At 41.5% G+C, this 25,710-nt stretch overlaps 1 protein-coding gene across 2 annotated transcripts in view; it reads right to left on the minus strand.

The window, feature by feature from the left end:
* Positions 1-25,110, minus strand: part of sgcd (sarcoglycan, delta (dystrophin-associated glycoprotein)) — a 510,268-nt gene extending 485,158 nt beyond the window's left edge. The window contains exons 1-2 of one of the 2 annotated variants that reach the window (XM_069898188.1): positions 19,305-19,446; positions 2,313-2,387 (exon numbers count right to left, since the gene is read on the minus strand). The gene's annotated coding sequence lies outside the window, so the exon portion shown is untranslated. Of the gene's footprint in view, positions 1-2,312; positions 2,388-19,304; positions 19,447-24,766 lie in introns of those variants that run through there. The other variant, XM_069898187.1, reaches the window with a different exon arrangement.
* Between the last annotated feature and the right edge of the window lie 600 nt (positions 25,111-25,710).

A 25,710-nucleotide genomic window follows, 5' to 3' on the forward strand; every position in this document is an offset into this window, starting at 1 on the left:
ATGGGGGCATATGAGATTAGTATAAATGAACAAAAAATTGTCAGCATGGATTACAATGAGGCCTGGAAAAGAAGGCAAGAATGTTACTTTCTTTGCTGCACAATCCATAACCTTTGAGGAAGCTTAAAAGGAAGGATCTATTTCCCTTAGCACAGGAGTCAGGAAACAGAAGGAATTGATTCAAAGTGATTGGGAGAATGATTGGAGGAGAAACAAGAAAAATTTGTTTTGCCTCGAGGGTTGTATGTGTTTGAAACTAACTAGTATAAAGCAAAATCTGTCAGCAAACAGACACTTGAAGAGTCAAGATCTGCAGAGCAAAAGACCTAATGTCAAAAGGTGAGGTTAGGTTGCAGAGCTAATCTTTGGTTGAAGTAGACTGAGTGGCCTCTATCTTTATGGCAAAAAATCTAAATAGCATCGTGACATGTTCCTGTTTGGGGAATTAAGAGAGAAAGGCAATAAGGCTGTGGAAGCGAGGCTAGATAAGGACGTGGTCATAGAACTCGAGAGCAGCAGGGATTATCGATGGGAAGCAGTGAGAGAGAATCCCACAAATCTCCCTTCGGAGAGAAAATAACTTCTTCAGGAAGGCAACATGTCTGTGGAAATTAAGGAAAGCACTTTTACTTCAACCACAGATTTGCTCGTGTCTGGTTGAGTTTTCTGCATGAGCTGCCTTCAAACTCAAAATCCAAGTGTACTGAAAAATCAAGAGCAGTTTATTCCTGATCATAAATTAAATTGTTTAATAATTACACAAAAATCAACAATACAAACAGTTTTTCATGAAGTAATGAGAATTAAGTTTTTGTACTTGGCTTAAGAACTGAGAGTCAAAGAACCAGTGAGGTACTCCAACAATAGAATATGGGACAGAACAACACAGGAACAGGCCCTTCTGCCATAATGTCTTCACCAAATATGGTGGCAAGTTGAACAGGATTTCTTCATTCTTACTTCAGGATTTATGAGCCATAATCCCTCCATTTCTATGTATCATATTCACACATTTCTAAAGGCTTAAATTCTGCTATCATATTTGCTGTGCATTGTTCCATAAAATATGTTAAATTACAATATTTATTCAAATAACACATTAACCATCTGAGTGAACAGACAAAAGTTAGATTCATTTAAATAAAATTTATCAAGTAAATCAAATTCATTTTGTCAAAGCAGCTTTTAAACCCCGCTTAACTTGCTCTTCATCGCATATGGTAAAAATTAAATTCCTTCCTTCGATTAAACCTGTTACCTACCATCTAAACGAGGTAGCAGAAATGTACAATTTCCCTACACTTTGCACTCTGTTCTTCCTACACACAGCTGCACTTCCTGACATGCATGCTATCTTGTCAATCTACATCATGAAACCAATAAAATATAGATCAGAAAAGCTTTTGCTCAAATTTTATAATGCTCAAATCACGTTTCCCTTTGAATGTTCCGAACAGTTCTGGTTGCCAGGAAACAATTGGAGGTAAACAAAGGCCAAATCCAATGCAGTGGACTCAAGTTACGAGAAGAATCTGAGTAAAGTTTGGCTGGAAACTGATCTCAGTTTTATAACATTGGTAAGAATATCGAAAATGTTAACTGAAGTTCCAAAAATACCACAGGTTCCAACAAAAACAATGTTAGGAATTATTTTTCTTGTCAGACGATAAAACAAAATATTAATTGTGGAATGAGTGATCACTTCATGGAGCACCTTCAAAAATCTACAGGCCTCATCAGCAACAACGATGCAAAAAAAGAGGTGGGAAATCTCGGGATATGGTACGAGAGTAATAACCTAAGTCTCAACATGGACAAGACGAAGTAGATGATCGTGGACTTCAGAAGGACCAAAAACGACCACCCTCCACTACACATCAATAACTCAGTAGTGGAGAGAATAGAGAGCACCAAGTTACTTGGAGTCCACTTAACAAGTGACCTATATGGAGACACATCTCCTCACTTGTCAGGAAGGCACAACCACTACACTACACATCTTGAGAAAGCTGAAATGGGCTAGGCCACCAGATACCATCATATCAACTTCTCCAGTAGCATCCTGGCCAGATGCATCACAGTGTGGTATGGTTACTGCAGAGAAGTAGATCGGGGGGTCAATCCACAGAACCACAAGAGTGGCAGAGAAGACCACTGAAGTCTTCCTCCCCTTTTCATCGACATGATTTTCTGAGATTACTGACTGAAGAGGGCATGCAAAATCATTGAGGATTTTGGCTCCTAACCTCCCCGTTCAATTCTCTGAAGGAAAGAGAGTATCACTTCAGTATTAAACAGTCATTATACTTTACCAGCTGGGTCCAGTTTTTTCAGCTTGTGGAACAAGCTTGCATAGTTATCCCTTCTTGCAAACGTCATCATTGGAACTTAACAATAATAAGAAAGGAGATATCAATGTAATAGAGTTCTTTCTTCTTTCTTTGGCTTGGCTTCGCGGACGAAGATTTATGGAGGGGGTAAAATGTCCACGTCAGCTGCAGGCTCATTTGTGGCTGACAAGTCCGATGCGGGACAGGCAGACACGGTTGCAGCGGTTGCAGGGGAAAATTGGTGGGTTGGGATTGGATGTTGGGTTTTTTCCCTCCTTTGTCTTTTGTCAGTGAGGTGGGCTCTGCGGTCTTCTTCAAAGGAGGTTGCTGCCCGCCGAACTGTGAGGCGCCAAGATGCACGGTTTGAGGCGATATCAGCCCACTGGCGGTGGCCAATGTGGCAGGAACCAAAAGATTTCTTTAGGCAGTCCTTGAACCTCTTCTTTGGTGTAATGATCATTAACCATTCAAAAAACCACCTAATAAATTTGAGGATCTAAGCAATTTGGAAACAAAAAACTAGTAGTAATAAAGATGATTAGGAATTTATCTCAGCTAGCTTACAGATATTCTGCAGAGGAGAGAAAAAAACTTTGCTCCCCATCCAAGTTGGTCTGTCAATTACTCATATCGACTTCATTGATTCCAAGCCACCTTCTGAAATAACCATCCAGTTCTGTAAGCTGCCATTAAATGGCTTCATAATACAGATGGCATTGTTTCAAAAATATAACCCATTTACCATAATTTTAGGGCTCAGAGATCAACAATAAATGCTGACGATGCCTGCAGCACCATATTTCCAAACATGAATTTTAAAAGTGGGAGTAAAATCAATATTTGAAAAGGTGCATTAATTCACATCAAGCACTGATTGCCTCAAATTCCCATCCAGCTGTATTAAAAAAAAAGCAATTTAAGTTGCACAGGTGAAAAAGTGTTAGCATGTTCAAAACTATTTCTCCAGGTTTTTTTTTACTCAGACGGTTGTTGGTACATGGAATACGCGACCTGGGTCAGTGACGGAGGCAGGTACGTTGGTGAATTTCAAGAGACCGCTAGACAAACATGGGGAAGAATTTGAAGAGGAGGGTTATGTGGGAGGCAGGGTCTAAAGGTCAACACAACATTGTGGGCTGAAGGGCCTGTACTGTGCTGTACTGTTCTATGTTCTAAACCAAACCAAAGTGCCTTCACTTCAAATGAGGCTCATCAAATTTTATTTACATCTCAATATAAATATAGAGCCAGAAATAAAAAGCAGCATGAGTAGACCAAACAGTCCTTCAAGCCTCCTCGACCAATTCAATGCAATCATGGCAGATCATACAACTTTATTACCTTGTTCCTGCTTTCTCTCCAAGCCCCTTGATCTCTTTAGCCATGAGGGTGACATCCAACTCCCTTAGAATCTATCTGCCAAGCTGTCCTCCACAAATTTCTGCGGCAAGTTCACAGCTCTCTGAATGAAAAACCTCAGCCATAAATGGCTTACTGCTCACCCTTTGATTGTGACCACTTGTTCTGTATGGTCTTAATTCAAGTTATAGGGTCACATAGCAGAGGAACAGATCTTTTGGCCATGATGTCTAGGCCTCTTGTCCATATGAACAATTTCCATTTCCATACATCTTTCCATGCCTTGCCTATGTAAGTATCTATCTAAATTCCTCTTAGATATAAAGTTTGTATCTGGTTTCATGACCTCCTCTGGCAGCACGTATCAGATATCAATCACACTGGGTAAAAATAAACTTACTTTTCTGATGCACTTAAAAAAAAATTCTTCTCACCTTAAACCTAAGCCCTCTTGTTTTTGATACATCTATCATGTGAAAAGGATTTTACTGATACATCTTATCATCTTCTCCATGCAGATGCTAGAATCTGAAGCCAAATACAATCTGCTGAAGGAACTCAGCAGGTCAAGCAGTGCTAGTTGGAGAAATGAATAGTCCATGATTCAAGGTGAATCTATTCATCATCTGAAATGTCACGGAAATGATATATAGGGTAGGAGGTAAAAATTAAATCTTTTTCTGAGCCAAATTGCCATTATGAGCAGTAGCAATGTCACTTGCGTGGATGCACTGGAACATGTGAACAATAATAGAGGAAAGGCAGAGCAAAGGAGAAGGATGTAATTAATAACATTAAATGCTATAAAAAATAGTCAAGGAGAAATAGTGGGGAGTGACAGACCTTATAATTACTAATTTTGATCACAGCAATGAGCTCTATAAAGGGATTTAAGATGACAATGGTGAAGGTGAAAAAGTTCAGTAAAAGAATTAAGGAAATCAGCCTCAAGGCTGTTCCATACTTCATAGCTGATCAGTCCATCAAATCCATTAACAAATCTTTGATCTCTGTCCATTTGTGCCCTCTCCAAATAATCATTACCAGTCATAAACTTTCAATTGACCTCTTCAAAAAGAGAACACTTGATTTGTTTTCTCTACCAAGTTGGTCCATCATCTTAAAAATAGCCATCGTTACCAACAATATTTTAAACTGAAAAGAATACAAATGTAATAAGTCTGGGATTGCTATTATTCAGGAAACTGCACTTTAGTCTCCAAGGCCAAACATACATCCTCACTTGTAGTGCTCAAAATTGAATATAATATAGATATAGAACCACAGAACACTGCAGCACAGAAACCAGGATCTTGGGCCTTCCAGGCTGTGCCAGACTATAATTCTGTCTCATCCCAGTGACCTGCACCCATTCCATATCTCTTCATAACCCTCTCATCTATGTACCTGTCCAAATTTATCTTAAATATTAAAATTGAGCCCCTATTCACAAAATCCACTGGCAGCACATTCCATATGCCCACCACTCTCTATGTGAAGAAATTCCCCCAAATGTTCCCATTAAACTTCGCTTTCACCCTTAACCCATGTCCTCTGTGGACAATGCCAAGTTGAATTTACTCTATTGATACCTATCATAATTTTGTATACCTTTACTACACTCCAGGGAATAAAATCCTACCTGTTTAACCTTTCCCTGCAAGTCAGTTCCTCAAGTCCCGGCAAAATCCTACTAAATCTTCTCTGCATTCTTTCAATTTTATTGATATCTTTCCTGTTGTTATAGTGCCCTCTATAATGTTTGGGATAAAGACACCATTTTCCTTCATTTGCCCCTAAGCTCCACAGTTTTAAATTTGTAATCAAACAATTCACCTGTATTTAAAGTGCACATTCCAGATTTGATTCAAGGTTACTTGTATTCATTTTGATTTGACCATGTAGAAATTATAGCCCTTTTTATACTTGTTCCCCTCATTTCAGGGCACTATCATATTTGGGAAATAGCAATGGTATGTATATTAAAGTAGTCAATGTTTGGTACTTTCTGGCATTTTCCTTATATGAAATTGTGATTCCTAGATATCACCAGGTGTTGAGTATCTTCTCTGGTGATTATCTACCAGCCTTTACTGCACCATCCAGGGGCTGTCCCCTAAAGTTTTCTCTTCAGCATATGGAAAGGGATGCTCAATTGGATTTAGATCGAGTGACTGGCTTGGCCATTCAAGAATTTTCCAGTGTTTAGCTTTGAAAAACTCATTTGTTGCTTTAGCAGTATGTTTGGGATTACTTGTCTTGCTGTAGGATGAAGCACCGCCCAATGAGTTTGGAGGCATTTCTTTGAACTTGAGTGGAGAAGAGGTTTCTAAACACCTCAGAATTCATTTTGCTGGTGCCATCAGCAATCACATCAATGAAGATAAGTGTGCCAGTACCTGTGGCACCCATGCATGCCTAGGCCATAACTCCACCATCTTGTTTCACAGATGAGGTGGTATGCTTTGGATCTTAAGGCTCCACACTTTCCCTTGCCATAACTCTAATATAGGTTAATCTTGCTCTCATCAGTCCAAAATACCTTTTTTCCAGAATTCTGCATGCTCTTTTAAGTATTTCTTGGCAAACTGTTTTCTGGCCACCCTGTGTCTGTGGCTAACTTGTGGTTTGCATCTTGTAGTGTAGCTTCTCTATTTCTATTCATGAGGTCTGTGGACAGTAGCCATTGACACATCAACACCTGCCTCCTAAAGGAAGTTTCTGATCTGTCAGACAGGCCAAATGACCCAAACATTATGATGCCCTGAAATGGGGGACTATGGATAAAAAGTGCTGTAATTTCCACATGGTCAAACCAAAATGTATACAAATAGCCTGGAATAAAACCTGGAGTGTGCACTTTAATTACATGTCAAATTGTTTACATATTTAAAACTGTGGAGAAAATAAAGTGTCAAATAAAAGATAAAAGTGTCTTTGTCCTAAACATTATTGAGAGCACTCTAAGTGACTGAAACTGTACACAATTGTCCAAATTTGACCTCAGCAATGTCTTGTATAACTTTACCATAATATGCCACTCCTCTACTCAATACTTTGATTGATGAATGCCAATGTGAAATTTACCCAATGTGATTGACAATGATATCTTATATCAGTGCATACAAATGAACTGCTTGCTCTTCTTTCTTCTTTTCTTTTCTTTGGCTTGGCTTTGCGGACGAAGATTTATGGAGGGGTATGTCCACGTCTGCTGTAGGCTCGTTGGTGACTGACAAGTCCGATGCGGGACGGGCGGGCACGGTTGCAGCGGTTGCAAGGGAAAATTGGTTGCTTGGGGTTGGGTGTTGAGTTTTTCCTCCTCTGTCTTTTGTCAGTGAGGTGGGCTCTGCAGTCTTCTTCAAAGGAGGTTGCTGCCCGCTGAACTGTGAGGCATCAAGATGCACGGTTGGAGGTGATATCAGCCCACTGGCGGTGGTCAATGTGGCAGGCACCAAAAGATTTCTTTAAGCAGTCCTTGTACCTCTTCTTTGGTGCACCTCTGTCTCGGTGGCCAGCGGAGACCTCGCCATAGAACACGATCTTGGGAAGGTGATGATCCTCCATTCTGGAGACGTGACCCACCCAGCGCAGTTGGGTCTTCAGCAGCATGGATTCGATGCTTGCGGACTCTGCCAGCTTGAGTACTTCGATGTTGGTGAAGAAGTCATTCCAATGAATGTTGAGGATGGAGCAGAGACAGCGCTGATGGAAGCGTTCTAGGAGCCGTAGGTGATGTTGGTAGAGGATCTATGATTCGGAGCCGAACAGGTGCATGGGTATGACAACGGCTCTGTACACGCTGATCTTTGTAGGTTTCTTCAGGTGGTTGTTTTTCCAGACTCTTTTGTGTAGCCTTCCAAAGGCATTATTTGCCTTGGCGAGTCTGTTGTCTATCTCTTTGTCGATCCTTGCATCAGATGAAATGGTGCAGCCGAGGGAGGTAAACTGGTTGACCGTTTTGAGTTCAGTGTGCCCGATGGAGATGTGGGGGGGGCTGGTGATCATGTTGAGGAGCTGGCTGATGGAGGACCTCAGTTTTCTTCAGGCTGACTTCCAGGCCAAACACTTTGGCAGTTTCCGCAAAACAGGCTCTACATTAACCAGTATATGCCCTGTCTAAACAGGAGTTAACATTGATACAAAATCAGCATTTCATGGCTGAATTTATGGAATTTTTGCTTGTTACCAAGTGTTAATAGGATTACTTTTCAGAACAAATGAATTGAAGGAGCAGAGAATCTTAACACTTTAACTGATTTGGATTAAAATCCCTGCAGATATGGAATCTTTTCACTTAATGTAAGTATTGACAATATAGTCACATGCAACTAAAGAGTAAGGAGCAGAACCTTTAATACGTCAAATGAACTCAAACACACAATGAATTAGAGCCTTTGTTGGATCCAGCTCTAACAAATAAATGAAAACTTAACTTCAAACTCATGAATCTCTCCTGCTCTGACAGCCTTACCCAGTGGGAAATTACAACAGTGGTAAGAAGCATATGTGTACATCAGCTTCAACATGATGATGCCTGTGTACATTTATCCTAATCATCTTTCTTGTGTGACAATGAATAAATGTAGAATTGCATGAGTAAAGGTATTGGCACTGGTAATTTTCAACAAAAAAAAATGTCAGCTCAAAATGGCCAGCACAGAGCATGTGAGGCCTGATGGTGTTGAAGGGTATAGGGAGTGTCAGGGTGGGGAAGGTTGGTGACCTGGCTAATTTAGGTATTCAATGTCATTTAAAACAAAACTATGGGGCTTCTGACAACACTTGAATCTTCCCAGACAGCTCATTGATCAGAGCCCGAGGAGCATGGCCAAAATGTTCTAATCCTCTTTCACTGTAGGGTAACGCAGGACGACTGCATAATGTATTATTATTGTTTGAAAAGGAATGGACTTGACAGGGTGACATTAATGGTGAAGAAATTATTGGATAAAATCTGAAGGGGCCTCTTAGATCATCATAAGAAAAGTGAAATTTAATCTGATGCTAGATTTGTTAAGGAAAGTTTGTATCTGACAAACTTGGAATTTTTGTTCAGGAAATAATGTGTGCAAAAAAAGGGTGGGGCATTTAATGTGATTTACAAGGGCTTGAACAAGGCATTTGACAAAATTCCATCTGGCAAGCTAATCAAAAGGACAAAAGCCCATGACATTGATTCAATGGAAGAAAGCAAAGGGGAATGTATTCAAGAGAATATATTCAGTGAAGTTCTAAAGAGCTCAGCACCAATGTTCAATGATATGAACTGCCTTTTAGAACAATAATTTAAGACATTTGCAGAGAGGGTCCTGAAAAGAATGCTAGTCACCACATTGCAGGAAGGATTTGATAGCTGCTGAGGAAATTTACATGAAAAAAAGTTAACTGCAAGGATTGGTTTGCCATTGCAGATTATCTTCTTTACAAGAAAAGTTAAGGGAAGATCTTATTAAAGATCTGAGCACAGTTAGAATCAGCTATAGCAGGTCTTGAAGCCCATTACATCGTACAAGGTGAAGCATAAAATCATAAGGTGGCCATGATATTCACTCCCCGATGAGCTGGACACTTTTTTTTAATTTTTATTTTTCACACTATGAACCATACTGACCAAAATACATACAAACATTTCCCTCTTGAATATACACAGTGTCATTTTCTCCCCTTTTCCCCTCTCCCTTTCCCCCTTCCTTCACCCCCCTCCCCCTCCCCACCCACTCAACATTCAACATAAAACCCATTAAACAATGTCATCACACAATGAAAATAAACAAAAAAATTATGTCATCTACTTTTACACACTGGGTTAGTCATTTTGTCTTCTTCTCATTCTGTCATTTTAGATGGTGGAGGTCTTAATGCTCACTTTGAAAAGGAGAATTCATCTGCACCTACAACCATCCCTGCAGAGGCTGGTGATCCTGTCATATATGTCTCTGAGGCCAGTGACGGAACATCTTTCAAGAGGGTGAACCCATGCAAGGTGTCAGGCCTTGATGCACCAACCAACTTGCTGGAGAGTTCGCAATGTTTTCAATCTCTCACTGCTGTAGTCAGATATTCCCACTTGCTTCCAAAGGGCTTCAATCATACTGGTGCAGAAGGAGAGCAAAGGGAGCTGCATCAGTGACTATCACTCAACAGCACTCACATCTATGGTAATGAAATGCTTTGAGAGGTTGAACATGGCCAGAATTAACTCAATGCTATACAGAGGTACAGGAGTCTGAAGACGAACACCCAATGTTACAAAAACAGCTTCTTCACTTCTGCCATCAGATTTCTGAACAGGCAATGAATCTATAGACACTACCTCACTTTTTTTTCACTAATTATTTATTTTTAAATATTACATTTACTGAACCGCAGGTTAAGGCAATTTTGCACCTATAATGCACAACACTGCTGCCACAAAACAACAAATTTCATGGCACATGTTCATGACAATGAACCTGATTCTGATTCTAAAATAATGATGGGCTTGGACAGCATGGGTGGAAATGGCCGATTCCCCTCAGAAGAGCAGTCAGATAGCAGGCACAAATATTTATGGTGAATAGATTGGATGAGTTGAGGATTTTTTTAAAATAAAAGTGAGGGTGTTTGCCATAAAGCATGGAGGAGGCAGACACCTTCATCACATTTGAAAAGTATGTGGACAATTATTTGAATAACCATAATCAACAGGGCTTCAGCTGGAAAGTGAGACTGGCTCGATTTGCTTTCATTTGACCACTACAGTTATAATGGGTAGAATAACCTCCTTCTCAGCCTTATGATTCCATGAATTCTGGCAGCAAACTAGCCCGAGGGATCAGGAGGAACATTCCTATTAAAAATGTCTTCCACTTCACAGTTTTACAACTAATGAGAGGTTCTTTCATTGCAGGGCATGGGCAGGGAATTAGAGTTCTCTACTCAATTGCGTGAGACAGGAGGAATATAATTCAGAATGGCAGCTTTAACATATTCTTGAAACAGATATTTAGTGAGAAAAAAAGACATCTAGATTAGAAACTCAAACCAGGACTCAAACCTAAAGTGGATCAGCTAGAAAATCTATGGAGATTCGGTGCATGACCTGAAGTAGTTCATGGTGAAGCTGGTTACAATTTCTCCTGCTATGTCAGTGGTAGTATTTAAAATTAGTTGGCAGAATCAATCATGAGAGAAAAGGTGGCTGGAAGAGACGAGGTCATGAGAAGCAGTCTAGAACCTTGCACACACACCAGAAAGATTTTTTTTTAAATTAAACTGGTGATCAATTGTTATGTCGGATACTGCCCTGGCTCTCATTAAAAAAAATTGGAAAGGTTGCGAGAGAGAGTCCTCTGTCCCTATGAAATTAAATATTAGCTATATTTTTAATTTGCTGCAAATTAAGGATTTAATGTGTTCCTTTTATGGCACAGTTTATTGAATGCAGCTGATCAATTTTTAGTGACCATCGTCTGCCCGAGGCCTTACAGAAACCACCCAAGAGGGAGAACAAGCAATCAAATGTTTTTTTTTAATTGCTTTCTGCGTTCTAACCTTGGATATGCTGCAAAACTATGCAACAGTGAACAATTGTCAACAAACTGTATGAAGGGAGAGATATCCTGTAAATCACAACAGGATCCTGGTCATGTGATGTTTCTCTGCTTTTAGTATCTCACATTTAACTTCAAGATTTATGTGAAGTTGCCAGATTTCCCCATTTAATGCACATAAAAGACAACATAGAATGTTTAACATCAGCAATCCTTTTAATAATACAATTACTAATGACCATCACTCAAATTGACACCCAGAGAGAGAAAATTATTAAAATAGAGGCAGAAAAATTCTACAATAGAACATGCAATATAATTTTGCTGACAAATACACAAATCAGCACTTACCAAGCCATTCACAATTATTATGATTTTCTCCTTCATTCTTTATTAACTGGGTTGACTGATACATGGACCCCCCCCCCCCGACATGCAAAGAAATCTGACGGTGCAACTCGCAGCTGAAAACCCCGCATTCATGATTTTCATCCATGCTGTTCTTGCATAATAGACCATCACATCATCACCATGGACACTTTCACGATAGTTTGTGCACAAAAGCAGTATATTTTATTAATTATGCAGGGCCTACATATAACCATGTAACAATTACAGCATAGAAACAGGCCAGTTCAGCCCTTCTAGTCCATGCTGAACACCTAGTCCCATTGACCCACACCCGGGCCACACCTCCCTCATCCATATACCTATCCAACTTTTTTTTAATATTAAAATTGAACCCTCATCTACCACTTTGACCAGAAGCTCATTCCAAACTCCCACCACCTTCTGCATGACAAAATTCCCCCTCATGCTTCCCCTATACTTTTCTCCCTTCAATCCTCTCGTTTGAATCTCCCCCACTTTCAATGGAAAAAGCCTGTCCACATTAACTCTATCTGTCCCCCTTATAATCTTAAATACCTCTATAAAATCACCCCTCAATCTTCTATGCTCCAGAGAACAAAGTCCCAGTCTGTTCAAATTGCTCCTGTAACTCAAACCCTGAAACATTTACAGAAATCTCCTCTGCAATCTCTCTGGTCTGTTTATATCCTTCCTATAATTAGGTGACCAAAACTGCACACAATATTCCAAATTTTGCCTCGCCAATGCCTTATATAATTCAACATGACACCCCAACTCCTGTATTCAATACTCTTATGAAGGCCAACATATCAAATACTTGCTTCCTTTCTTCTACATGTGACCCAACTTTCAGGAAATTATGCACGAGAATTCTTAAATCCCTTTGTTCTACTGCACTCCTTAATTGTTTAGTATATAACATGTATGATCTTTTGCTGATTAGCCCTACCAAAATATACCACCTCACATTTATCAGTATTAAACTCCATCTGCCATCTTTCAGCCCACTCTTCTAACTGTCCTATATCCCACTGCAAGTTTTGATAACCTTCTTCACGGTCCATACCACCACCAATCTTTGTATCATCTAAAAACTTACTATTCCAATTTACTACCCAATCCTCAAGATCATTAATATATATGACAAATAGCAGTGGACCCAGTACCGATCCCTGAGGCACTCCACTCGTCACTGGCTTCCAATTTAACAAACAATTTTCCACCACTACTACATCATTGCCTGTGAGATTTTGTGTGCAGCGAATTCTTTAAAAAAAAAGGTTAATCCACCACGTGCTGTTGATTTAAAAACTCTCCGTGTAATAACGAATTCCAGACCAAATCATATTTCTTCAAATAATGAAATATTTCAGATCATTGAAAGAAAACAGGTTTTCCATTTTTTTTAAATCTTTAACTGGCACAGTTAGCGTAGCAGTTAGCCCAATGTTCAGATTCAAATCCAGTGATGTCTCTAAGGAGTTTGTACATTCTCCCCAGGTCTACGTGGATTTCCTTTTGGTGGTTTGGTTTTCTCCCACCCTTCAAAATATATGGGGATTGGAGGTCAATAGTGTGTAATTGGGCGGCACGGGCTCACAGAGCAGAAGGACCATTACCGTGTTGTATCTATAAATTAAAATGTACTTTATAGTCTTCTATTTTTTGGTTCTGTTTTCCTCCTTTTTATTTCTATTTCCGTATCTGATTTGATTTTTAATTCACTTTTTCAAATTCATCCTCTTTTGGATAGTTTCCTGTTCATTCACGTGTCTCAGTGGTTAAGGAGATGCACTGTTTATTTTATTGATACCATGGGTTGCGGAGCCCTGATATTTGGACTGTGCCATTATCTGTTCACACTTACAGGAGAAATTGATTTGCATAAATCAGTCAAATTAGCGGAATGTTTTAAGGGGTGCTGATTTAAAACTGAGGTGCGCAGCACTTTCATATTGCACAGGGTTGTGATTTTCTATCCCATAGGTTTTTTTAAGCTAGATCTTTGAAGTTACTGGGAGTAGATTTTTGAAAGAGAATTGCGGGACTATGGAGAATTGGCACAGAAGAATTGAGGCCAAGTACATCTGCCATGATCATGCGAATGGGGGTGCAGGTGGCCTACTCGTGCTCTTATTTCCTTGTATGTCCCTCCATGTGGGGGGGGAGGGGCCTCCTCTTACAAAATGCCTTAAAATGAGCAAATCTCAAGGAAACTCACATGAGCATGAAACAAAATCCAGCAAAAAAATGACCACATCATAAAAGTAAGGATATTAGAGTTCAGAATCAGAATCAGAATTTGTAGTCATGAACGTGTGACAAAATTTGTTGTTTTGTGGCAGCGTCACAGTGCAAACATTTCTATAAATTACATATCAAATAAATAAATAGTGTAAGAAAATAAAAAGTGAGGTAGAGTCTGTGGTTCAATGTCCATTCAGACCTATGATGGCAGAGGGGAGGAAGCTGTCCTTGTACTGCTGAATACTCATCTTCAGGCTCCTGTACCTTCTCCCTGATGGTAGCAGCATCACCAGTGACCACAGCCAGTGGGCTGATATCGCCTCCAACCGTGCATCTTGGCGCCTCACAGTTCGGTGGGCAGCAACTCCTTTGAAGAAGACCGCAGAGACCACCTCACTGACAAAAGGCAAAGGAGGAAAAACCCAACACCCAACCCCAACCCACCAATTTTCCCTTGCAACCGCTGCAACTGTGCCTGCCTGTCCCGCGTCGGACTTGTCAGTCACCAATGAGCCTGCAGCAGACGGGACATACCCCTCCATAAATCTTCATCCGCGAAGCCAAGCCAAAGAAAAAAGTAGCATGAAGAGGCATGGCCTTGGTGGAGAGGGTTCTTGAGGATAGATGCTGCTTTCTTAAGACACTGCATCTTACAGATATCCTCGATGAAGTAAATACTGGTGCCCATGATGTCATTGGCCGAGTTCACAACTCTCTGTAGGTTTTTCCTGTCATGTCCATTGGCAGCTCCGTACCAGACAGTGATGGAACCAGTCCGAATGCTCTCCACGGTACACTTGCAGAAATTTTCAAGAGTCGTTGGTGACATACCAAATCTCTTCAAACTCCACTTGAAGTATACCTGCTGGTGAGCCTCCATCATGATTGCATTGGCATGGAGACCCCAGGCATATCCTTGGAAATGTTGACACCCAGGAATTTGAAGTTCTTGACCCTCTCCACTGCTGACCCCTTATTGAGGACTGGTCAATTTTCTCCTGATTTTGTCCTGAAGTCCATAATCAGCTTCTTGGTTTTGCTAACATTGAATGCAAGGTTGTTGTTACTCAAGCTAGCTCATCTACATCCTCCTGTACACTTCCTCAATACCATCTTTGATTCTGCCGATGATCATGGTATCATTTGAATTGTGCCTCGTCACACAGTCATGGATGTAGAGTGAATAGAGCAGTGGGCTAAGCACACATCCTTGAGATGTGTCTGTGTTGATGGTCAGTGAGAAGGAGATGCTGTTTCCAATTCATACTAACTGTATGAGTAAGTCAAGGATCCAGTTGCAGAGAGGGTTGTAAAGGCCCAGGGTATGAAGCACTGAGGCAGGGTTTGAAGCTTGTTGATCAGCACTGAGGGAATGATGGTCTTGAAGTCTGAGCTGTAGTTGATGAAAAGTAGCCAGATGTTTGTGTTGTCGTCTAGGTGATCCAAGGCTAACTGCAGTGATATTGCATCTGCTGTGGAGTGATTGTGACGGTTGGAAAGTTGCAGAGGGTCCAGGTCTTTACTTAGGTACAAGTTAATTCTGGCCATGACCAACCTCAAGACTCATTGTGGAAAAAGATCCAATTGTTCCTAGGCCTTGTGCATTTCATTATATCTGAATGCAGGCATTGACATAAAAAGAGTTTTTAAAAAATGTGGGAAAGCCATTGAGCTCTTGGAAATATGTGCATAGGGTTTAAAAAGAACAATTTGGTGTGTATCCATGCATTTCAGACTATTAAGTTAACATAACCAAATTTCCTCATCATATTCTTGTACAGCTTTCAGGGCAGCAAGATCTAGGCTATGATACAAAACTGGTAAAGATTGTCTTTCCTGAAAATTCTCACCAGTGTCGTGCCCATCTAATCCTAATAGCCCCTTGCTGTATCTGTTTCTTGAGTACAGTTTACACCACCAATAAGTAGAAAATCTGCCGGGGCCACAAGAAAAAGAATCTCAGGTTGTATGTGATGTCATGGAGGTACTCTGGCAATAAATTTGAACTTGAACTATTGGGCTTTAATGCAGTGATCACATTTAAGTCACAAAAAATAAAATGTGATATCCAATTTCCGGGTACAAATTTTGGATCCACAATCCATGGAGGAACAATAAAGTAACTGCCAAATCAAATGAATCTTCTGAAAAAACAATTAACGTCATGGTATCAGCTATTACTATCAATGCACACCGACCACTTTTCTGAATCCCATTTGGAAGCATGTATGCCGTGAGCATATAAAAAACAATAATGGCTAGTTCTAGAAAGGCAACTCATCCTGACAAGAATTTTAAAAGTAGACATAAATTAAAGAAAAAAGTTAAACGAAGAATGACAGTGGAATCAAAGTGCGAAATGTGAATATTGTGAAATTGCAAATACTATGCAAAGTTTTTGAAATCTAATTCACTGTGGCAGTACTTTGGAGACACTGTCCTCTATTAATGCTTATGAATTTGGAGCTCAACATTGAATACCATAACAATGTAAACCTTGAGTTATGATTAAGTTATGACCTCTTTGGCATGCCTTTGTACTGATGCAAAGTCGCACATATCCTTTACAAACCAGAATCAGCCAAAATGTCAGGAGAAGCTGAGTCTGTATTCTATATGTTCAGCTGAAGGAAGTGAATGCATGAGAAAGATATAGAAAGCAAGAAAAACTGCAAAACTACTCCAAAGCAAAGTAAACCCATTTATAGTTTGTATTTTCCCCTGCATTGTTTCTTTTTCTACATGTAGCATATTTCTGAATTTTAATACCAAGCTCGTATTGGAATATTAAACTGAGCTCCTTGTGGTAAACAATGATAGAGGAGCAAAAGTAGGCCACTTGGCCCATCAAGTCCACTCTGCCATTCCATCATGTGCTGATCCCTTTTCCCACTCCCCTGCCTTCTCCTCATTACCTTTGATGCCCTGACTGTTCAGATGCCTATCAGTCTCGACCTTAAATGCACTCAACGACCTGGCTTCCACAACTGCCCATAGTAGCAAATTACACTCTCCGGCTACAGAAATTCCTCTGCATCTCTTTTTAAATGGGCTTCCTTCATCCATGAAGTTATGCCCTCTTATTCTTTACTCCCCTACCATAGAAACAACGTTGCCACATCTACTCTGTTGAGGCATTTCAACATTTGAAATGCTTCTATGAGGTCCTCTCTATGAAGTACAGTCCAAGAGCTGTCAAATGTTTCTCATATGCTAATCCTTTCATTGCAGGACTCATTCTTGTGATTTTTCTCCGATCCCTCTCCAATTCCATCACATCTATTCTTAAATCAGTGCCTTATAAAGTCTCAACATTACGTCCCTGCTCTTGTATCTGCATCCTCTAGATACAACTGCCAACATTGTATACCTTCTTCACCACCAACACGTCCTAGAGGTTAGGGTATCCTGCATGAAGACTCCCAAGTTTCTTTGCAGCTCTGAATTTTTAATTTTCTTCCATTCCAAATAATAGTCTGCCTTTTTATTCCTTCTACCAAAGTGCATGACGTACACTTTCCATCTTAGTATTTAATTTGCCACTTCTTTGCCTATTTTCCTAATCTAAGTCTCTCTGCATACTTTCCATTTCCTCCTCACTACCTGTCCCTCCACCTATCTTTATATCAGCTGCAAACTTAACCACAGCCATTTATTTTGCATTCCAAATGATAAACATAAAACATAAAAAGAAGTGGCCCCAACACCAACCCCTGCAGAAAACCACTAGTAACCAGTGACAAACCAGAATGGGATCTCTTTATTTCCACTCTGTTTCCTGTTGATCAGCCAATGGTCTACCGATTCTAGTATCTTTCCTGTAATTCCGTGGGCTGTCATCTTATTAAACGGCCTCATGTGTGGCACCATGTCAAAGTCCTTTTGAAAGTCCAAATCAACAACATCTATTGCATCTCCTTTGTCCAGCCTGCCTTAGGTTTCCCCAAAATCCACATGCACTCAGTCAACCATTTTTAATCTACTCCAATTTGCACGTCTTCAAAATAACCTGTTTTTCTCACAAAGCAAAGCATGCTTTCAATACATCCATTCTAGCTGTACTTCCAGTGGACATATTTTCTTATATATTTACAATTTTATTTTGAATTATGTGGGTGAGGCCCATAACAAGGTGGGGGAGAGAGAAAGAGAGAGAGAGAGAGAGAGTGTGTGTGTGTGTGTGTGTGTAAGCATCATTAAGAATGCACATGAATGAGCACAGTGAACTTCATTTTCAAAGCACCCTCCCCAAAATTTAAATTGCTGCAAACTTCCATTTCCAGCTGATGCCAGGCTACTGATTTATTATCATCTGATTTATCCTCAACTCCCCAATTATTTTTGTAACCAGATATTTCACCCCCATTAACTGAAGGAGCGTGAGGAAACTGGTTCCATTCTCCTTTTCATTGCTTAATTCTAAGTAACTTCTAAATAATTCTATTCATCCTTTTAAAACCCTCTCTCTATTTAATGCTCAATACTTCTGCATTGCATGAACACATTCAGTCTTTTTCATCCTTTGAAGTGCAAATTTCAAGTTCTATTATCCAGTAGAAGCTAAGAGAGGAAGAGTTTATTGAATTATCAAGATGTCATTTACCTTGTCAATATTGCATCCTCATGCCACATCTGCACTCCCACTCCCAACATTTTTACAACAGCTTTTTTTTCTCATAAAGACCACATTGTTAGCTTACGGATAGAATGGTTAGCGTAGCAGTTAGTGCAACACTGTTACAGCATCAGTGATCAGAACCTGGGTTCGAATTCCGGGTGTGTAGGTCAATCAGGCGTAATTGAATGGCAGGGGCTAGTGGACCGAAAGAGCCTATTACCATGCTGTATGTCTAAATACAGCACCTCTCTGTCAAAAGACAAGGGAGGAAAAACCCAACACCCAACCTCAACCAACCAATTTTCCCTTGCAACCGCTGCAACCGTGTCTGCCTGTCCCGCATCGGACTTGTCAGCCACAAACGAGCCTGCAGCTGACGTGGACATTACCCCTCCATAAATCTTCGTCCGCGAAGCCAAGCCAAAGAAAGAAAATGTCTAAGTATAATTTTTTTTAAATGCAATACCACTTTACTGGTTTTCCATGAGTTTGCTATTTAGGTTCAACTTTGCAAAGAATGAGGGTTAAGGTTCCAACATGATGTGCTCTGAGGTTGATCTCCTTTATTATGAACACCCCCAATCCCCCACTCCACTTTGTGGTGGAGATCATGACCACTGCCTCTGATAAAAGCTCCTGGCATATTTTCTTTGCACATGCCCACCACCTTCACATGACTCTCATCAACCTTGAGCCAGTTAGACTTTATTAAAATGAGGCCTGGGATCCATATTGTCGAGATAAAGACTGCTTGATGGTTTGGCCCTCTGCCCACACTCACAGCAACCTCAAAGTCAATACTTAATATTTTATTGAATAAATTACAAATTAATTTTCTCTTACCTCAACTCAAAAACATTGTCAGGTGTTTTTTTTTGTTTTAATACAGAAACAAAATGAGAAAAATGCTCAAAATGCATTATCTGTGAAAAGGGAAAGACTTGTGGCATTGTGAGCCATGGAAGAAACACAGCCACCACATTGAGGGTCATTAACCACTGTTTTTATCCAAATTCAGTGCGCCCCTATAAGGGCAGAATGATCTCAGTCACCTGGTGCATTGTGACGTCATAATTGCTGTCCAGGGTGGGCGCTGGAAGGGATGCTGGAGTCAGAGAGAAACCTCCGACGACGCCATTTCCCCATGGCTGCCCCGCCATGTGACAATACAAGCGGTTCGCCATGAGAATGTGCACCGCCACACAACCCCCCCCGCCCCACCCCAGAACCAGCTATGCATCCTATCACTTTGGCGGCCAGTCCCGGCACTTAGGCATGGCCGTCTGCACTGGCTGTGATGTCCAGATGGGCCGCCTTCAGGTGGTCCACCAAAAAAAGTTCCTCTCTCCCCCTAACGTCCAGGGTGAAGGTTCAGCCGGACAAGTGCAAGACTTTGTGGCCCCTCATATGGTTGCTGTAGTGGTCCACCTTGAGGTCCCCTCCATATGAAAATGAACTGGGTTGAGTCGAGCTCTTTGGGGTGGGGGAGCTAGGGAGGCCAGTCGCCTGCGTAGACCTGCCAGCAGGTTTTTGTCGGTGGCCGTGGTGTCAGGGTCTGGGCTGAAAAGTTCATCCGGCAGGGAAAGCGATGCTCCATAGACCATCTCTGCTGAAGCCTCCTTGGGTGCCGTCCTAATCCCAAGGAGGACCCAGGGTAGTTTGTCCGCCCAGTCTGGTTCAGAGAGCCTGGCCATAAGCAATACCTTCAGGTGCCTGTGGAACATCTCCACCAACCCACTGGATTGTGGGTGGTATGCTGTGGTGTGGCAGAGCTTAACCCCCAGGAGCTTCGTCATCTGAGTCCACAGGGCAGACATGAACTGCGCCCCTTTGTTGCTAGTGTTGTGCACCAGGATTCTGAAACGGTGATCCATTGGCTGATCAGTGTCCCCCCGCACGTCTCCGCAGAGGCCTCCTTAATCAGGATGGCCTCCGGCCACCTTGTAGCTCGATCCACCACTGTGAGGAGGTAACGAGCCTCCTTGGACACTGGCAAGAGCCCGACGACATCAACATGGATGTGTTGGAATCTGCGAACTACCGGGTCTAAGTTCTGGAGGGGGCTCGCGTGTGTTGCTGGACCTTGGAGGTCTGGCACCTGGTACAGTTCCTAGCCAGTTCCGCCACCTCCTTCTTCAGCCCATGCCACACAAACTGCTCCGTGACCATCCGCACGATTGTCTTTACCGCTGGGTGAGCGAGGTCGTGAATCAGACTGAAGAACTTCGCCCTCCAGTGCAGCGGGACCACCAGGCACAGTGTGCCTGTTGAGACGTCACAGAGCAATGTGCTGTTGGGTACCTGGACATCCTTGAGTTTGAGGCCCGAGATGGCGGTTCGCAAGGCCTGCATTTCCGCATTGTTCCTCTGTGCCTGGGCCAGTTGCTTGTAATCCAGGCCGGGCGTGAGAGTGTTGATGGCTGGACGGGAGAGCGCATCTACCACTACATTGTCCTTGCCAGTCCTGTGTTGGATGTCAGTCATAAACTCAGACATGTATAAGAGGTGGCGCTGCTGTCTGGTGGACCACGGATCCTTGGGCTTCACCAGTGCTTGAGTGAGGGGTTTGTGATCCGTGAAGGCTGTGAATAGCCTGCCCTCGAGGAAGTTGCGGAAATGGCAGATGGCCAAATACAGCGCCGGGAGCTCCCGGTCGAAGGTGCTGTATTTGAGCTCCAGAGGGCGTAGCTCCTTGCTGAAAAAGGCCAACAGGCGCCATTGTCCATTGAGTCACTGTTCCAGAACCCCCCCCGCAGCTGTAGCTGAGGCATCCACGGAGAGCACCATGTGCACCTCTGGCCGCGGGTGCACCAGCAGTGTGGTGCTGGCTAGAACCTCCTTTGTCATGATGAAAGCCCTGTCCGCCTCCTCTGACCATGATAAAGTCTTTTCTTTGGTGGCCATGAGTGCGAACAATGGGCACATGGTGCGCGCGGTTCCAGGATGAAACAATGGTAAACGTTCACCATCTCGGTGAACTCTTGGAGAATGGTTTGGGGAATCGTTGAACAGCCGCTACCTTCTCCAGTGCCGGCGCGGCCCCAGCCGCCGAAATGGTGTGCCCCAGGAACTGGAGGGACTCCTTGCTGAACTGGCATTTGGCCACATTGACTGTGAGGTCGAAGTCCGCTAGCCGGGCAAAGAGGTGTGTGGAGGTGGGCTTTGTGTTCATTGCGGTTGCAACTGGCAATGAGAATATCGTCTAGGTAAATTAACACAAAGTCCAGGTCTTTTCCAATTGCGTCCATGAGGCACTGGAATGTTTGGGCCACATTCTTTAGACCGAAGGGCATACGCAGGAACTCAAAGAGGCTGAAAGGGGTGATAATGTCCGTCTTACCCATGTCGTTTGGATGCACTGGGATCTGATGGTATCCCCAATGAGTCCACTTTGGAGAAGACCCATGTGCCATGGAGGTTGGCAGAGAAATCCTGTATGTGGGGCACCGGGTACCTGACTGGGGTGGTTGCATCATTCAACTGATGGTAGTCCCCACACAGTCTCTAGCCCCCAGACGAATTTCAGGACCATATGGAGTGGAAATGCCCAGGCGCTGTCAAATCACCAGACGATTCCCAGTTCCTGGAGCCTGGAGAACTCCTCCTTTGCCTACTGGTTGACATAAAGGGCTCTGAGGAAGTCGGCCCCTAACAGTGCGGTGCCCACTGAGGCTAGGATGAACCTCCAGTAGAACTTCTCCTTCCTGATCTGGATCTGTGCCCTGCGGGTCCCATAGGTCCTGATGCCTGATGGTGGAGCTGTTGGCCACCTGCAGGTTTGGACCTCGAGATCGGGTGTGAGTCTCTAATGCTGTGGGGGAAATGATGCTGAGCTCAGCTCCTGTGTCCACCAGGAATCGGCAGCCGGTGGATCTGTCCATCACATGAAGGAGGCAGTTTGTGTGGCCAGCCATTGCAGCCATCAATAGTGGCTGGCCTGGTCATTTCCCTGAAACCCGCAGGGCTGGCGGCACTTACGGGCTTGTGCTCGCCAGCACTGATAGTAGAAACACCAGGTCGACTGGCCCTCAACTGGCTTGATCTTGGGAGCGGCTTGCTGTTGGCTGGCTCCTGGTCATGCCACCTGGTTGAGGGCTGCCTCGTTCTCCCTCTTCGTGCATCAGAGGGCATCCACACGACCTGCTGCTCTCCTCGGATTTGAGAAGTCTTCACCTGTGAGGAGCAGCTGGATGTCCTCTGGCATCTGTTCCAGGAATATCTGGCAGAAGAGAAAGGCTTGTGGTCTTCTGCCAGGCCCAGCATTTTGTCCACCAGCGCCGACGGTCTATTGTCCCCATGCCCATCTATGGTCCACAACCCCAAGCCCATTGCTGGGGAGTTAGCCCGAAAGTTCCAAGCAGCAGGTCTTTGAGGGCAGTGTATTTGCCTGTGGCCAGGGGGTTGGAGGATGATGTCGTTCACCCTCGCTGCCGTATCTTGGTCCAGAGCGCTCACGACATGATAGAACATTGTGGCATCTGAGGAGATGTTGTGGAGTTGAAATTGTGCTTCCGCCTGCCTGAACCATGTTCTCAGTTGGTGGATCCAAAAGGGGCAGAAGCTTTTTTTTAAAACTTTATTTATTCGCTCAAGATACAGGTAATAAGTAACATGTATAACAATAAACTAAACATGAACATTACATTTTATATTTTATATAAAAGAAAAAAAGAGAAAAAAAAGAAGAAAAAAAAGAAACCCCTCCCCTTCAGTCAACTCTCCTAAGGAGACCCATGAAAAAAAAGCATACATATTAAAATCTAATCAATGTAAATCAAAATGTAAATATTCTGAATATAACAACCACTTATTAAGAAAAAAATTATAATTATCAGATGTAATTTTTTCCATTATTAAACAATATTTCATCTCATTATGTCACCTATTAATATCAATCATATTCAAATCCTTCCACGTACTAGCAATACAATTTTTCGCTACAGATAAAGCTAAATATACAAGAGAAAGTTGAAATTTATCTAATCCCAGACCTTCCAAAGGTTGCAAACTACCCAATAAAAACACTGTCGGATCTAAAAGTATTTTAATCTTATACAGGTATTCTAAAAACAACTGAATTTTCTTCCAAAAAGATTGTATATGTATTCAGGACCAAACCACATGAGAAAAAGTTCCAACCGCGTTACTACATCTAAAACACAAAACTGATTCATGAAAACCATATTTTTTTAGTTTTTCAGGTGTTAAATATAATTGATGTAAAAAGTTATAACTAATCATTGCGTAACGTGCATTTATCAGTCTAGTTACAGTATCATAACAAATATCTGACCAATCATCCTCAGAAAAAATAAAAATAAAACAAATCTCCACTTCCCATTTACCTTTAGATTTATCCCAACCCTTTTTATCCATACCATCCTGTAATATTTGATACATAACTGAAATATATCCCTTCTGTGGTACCTTCATAAGAAAAGTCTCAAATTTAGTCATTTCAGGTAAAATCATATCTCTACCAAATACATGTTTTACCAAAGATCGAATTTGATAATAAAGAAACAAAGAATTCTTATCAATACCATAACTGTCCCTCATCTGATCAAAAGATAAAAATTTACCGTCTTTAAAACAATCTCCCAAATTTTCCACACCTTTTAATCTCCAATGTAATAAACTCCGATTATGTATTGAGAAAGGAATAAGTTGATTATTATACAATGGAGTCAAAGCCGACAATTCACCACTAGAACCTATCATTTTCTTTTTCATCGTCCATAATTTCATTAAATGTTTTAGTATAGGCACATTATGTTGGTGTAACAAATTTACATTCCATCTAAACAAAAATTGATGTATTTCAAATTCAGAAATATTTGCCATCTCAATTTTGGCCCAACTAGGTGGCTGTTCCAAATCCATCAAGGAACTAATAAATTTAAGTTGGGCTGCTTCATAATAATTTCAAAAATGTGGTAAACGCAGTCCCCCTAACTCATATTTCCGAGTTAATTTATTCAATGCTACTCTTGAAAATTTACCTCTCCATAAAAATTCCCTAACCATTTTATTCAAATCTCGAAAAAAAATATTGTCAAGTAAATACAGAACAGATTGAAATAAATATTGCATACGTGGAAAAATATTCATCTTAATTGTACTTATTCTACCCAATAAATTAATAGGTAGATCTTTCCATTTGATCAAATCAGTCTTAATTTTTTTCATTAATAGAACATAATTTAATTTATATAAAGATTGAGAATTATACCCAAAAACTTAATTCCATCCATCCATTTCAAATTAAGAATGTTTTTATAAGCTGAATAATCTCCTTCACTCACCCATAATATTTCGCTTTTATCCCAATTAACTTTATATCCAGAAAGACGTCCATATTGCATCAGACCCTCCTTCAAATGCAAAAGTGATTGAGCTGGATTTGTTAAATACACCAATACGTCATCAGCAAATAAATTAATTTTATACTCCTCATTTAAAACTTTTGTATTCTGTCTTATCAAATGAGCCAAAGGTTTGATCACTCATGCAAATAAAAGGGGAGGAAGCTGAATGGCGACAGCGTTAACCTCTGCTGAATCCATGGTGTTTTGAGTCCAGAAAAATGTCTGGGCTCGTCGGGGTCACCCATGTGAGCAGTGGGAGAAACACAGCCACCATGCTGAGGGTCGTTAATGACAGTTTTTATTCAAATTCACCACGACCCTTTAAGGGCAGCATGAGCTCAGTCACCTGGTACATTGTGATGTCATAATCATTGCCCAGGGTGGGCGCTGGAAGGGATGCTGGAGTCAGAGAGAAACCTCTGACGACGCCATTTCCCCATGGCCGCCCCGCCACATGGCGATACAAGCAGGGCCGGTTCACCATGAGGCTGTGCACCACCACAGAGAATTAATTTCTCGTGCATCTAAGCTCATACTTAGCCCTCGTCACTGTCCTGAAAAGCTAGCACTGTTTTGTCCATAGAAACACAATGGGCTCGAGAAACTCAGCAGATCAATGAGTGTACTTTAAACAATAATGCAACCAAAGTTTCGGGATTGAGTCATTCATTAAAATGTTTGATGTTTTAGGAATGTTGTCTTATAAAGGATTCAAAACAAAAAAACAGAAATGGATCAGGTATCATCAAGCTCAGTGTCTACAGACTTTTGTGTTTTCCTGCTATTTTTTTTCCCCTACACAACTACTCTTGAAAATTTACCTCTCCATAAAAACTCCCTAACCATTTTATTCAAATCTCGAAAAAAAATATTGTCAAGTA

The sequence above is a fragment of the Narcine bancroftii genome, chromosome 9, assembly GCF_036971445.1.
Source record: "Narcine bancroftii isolate sNarBan1 chromosome 9, sNarBan1.hap1, whole genome shotgun sequence".
NCBI lineage: Eukaryota > Metazoa > Chordata > Chondrichthyes > Torpediniformes > Narcinidae > Narcine > Narcine bancroftii.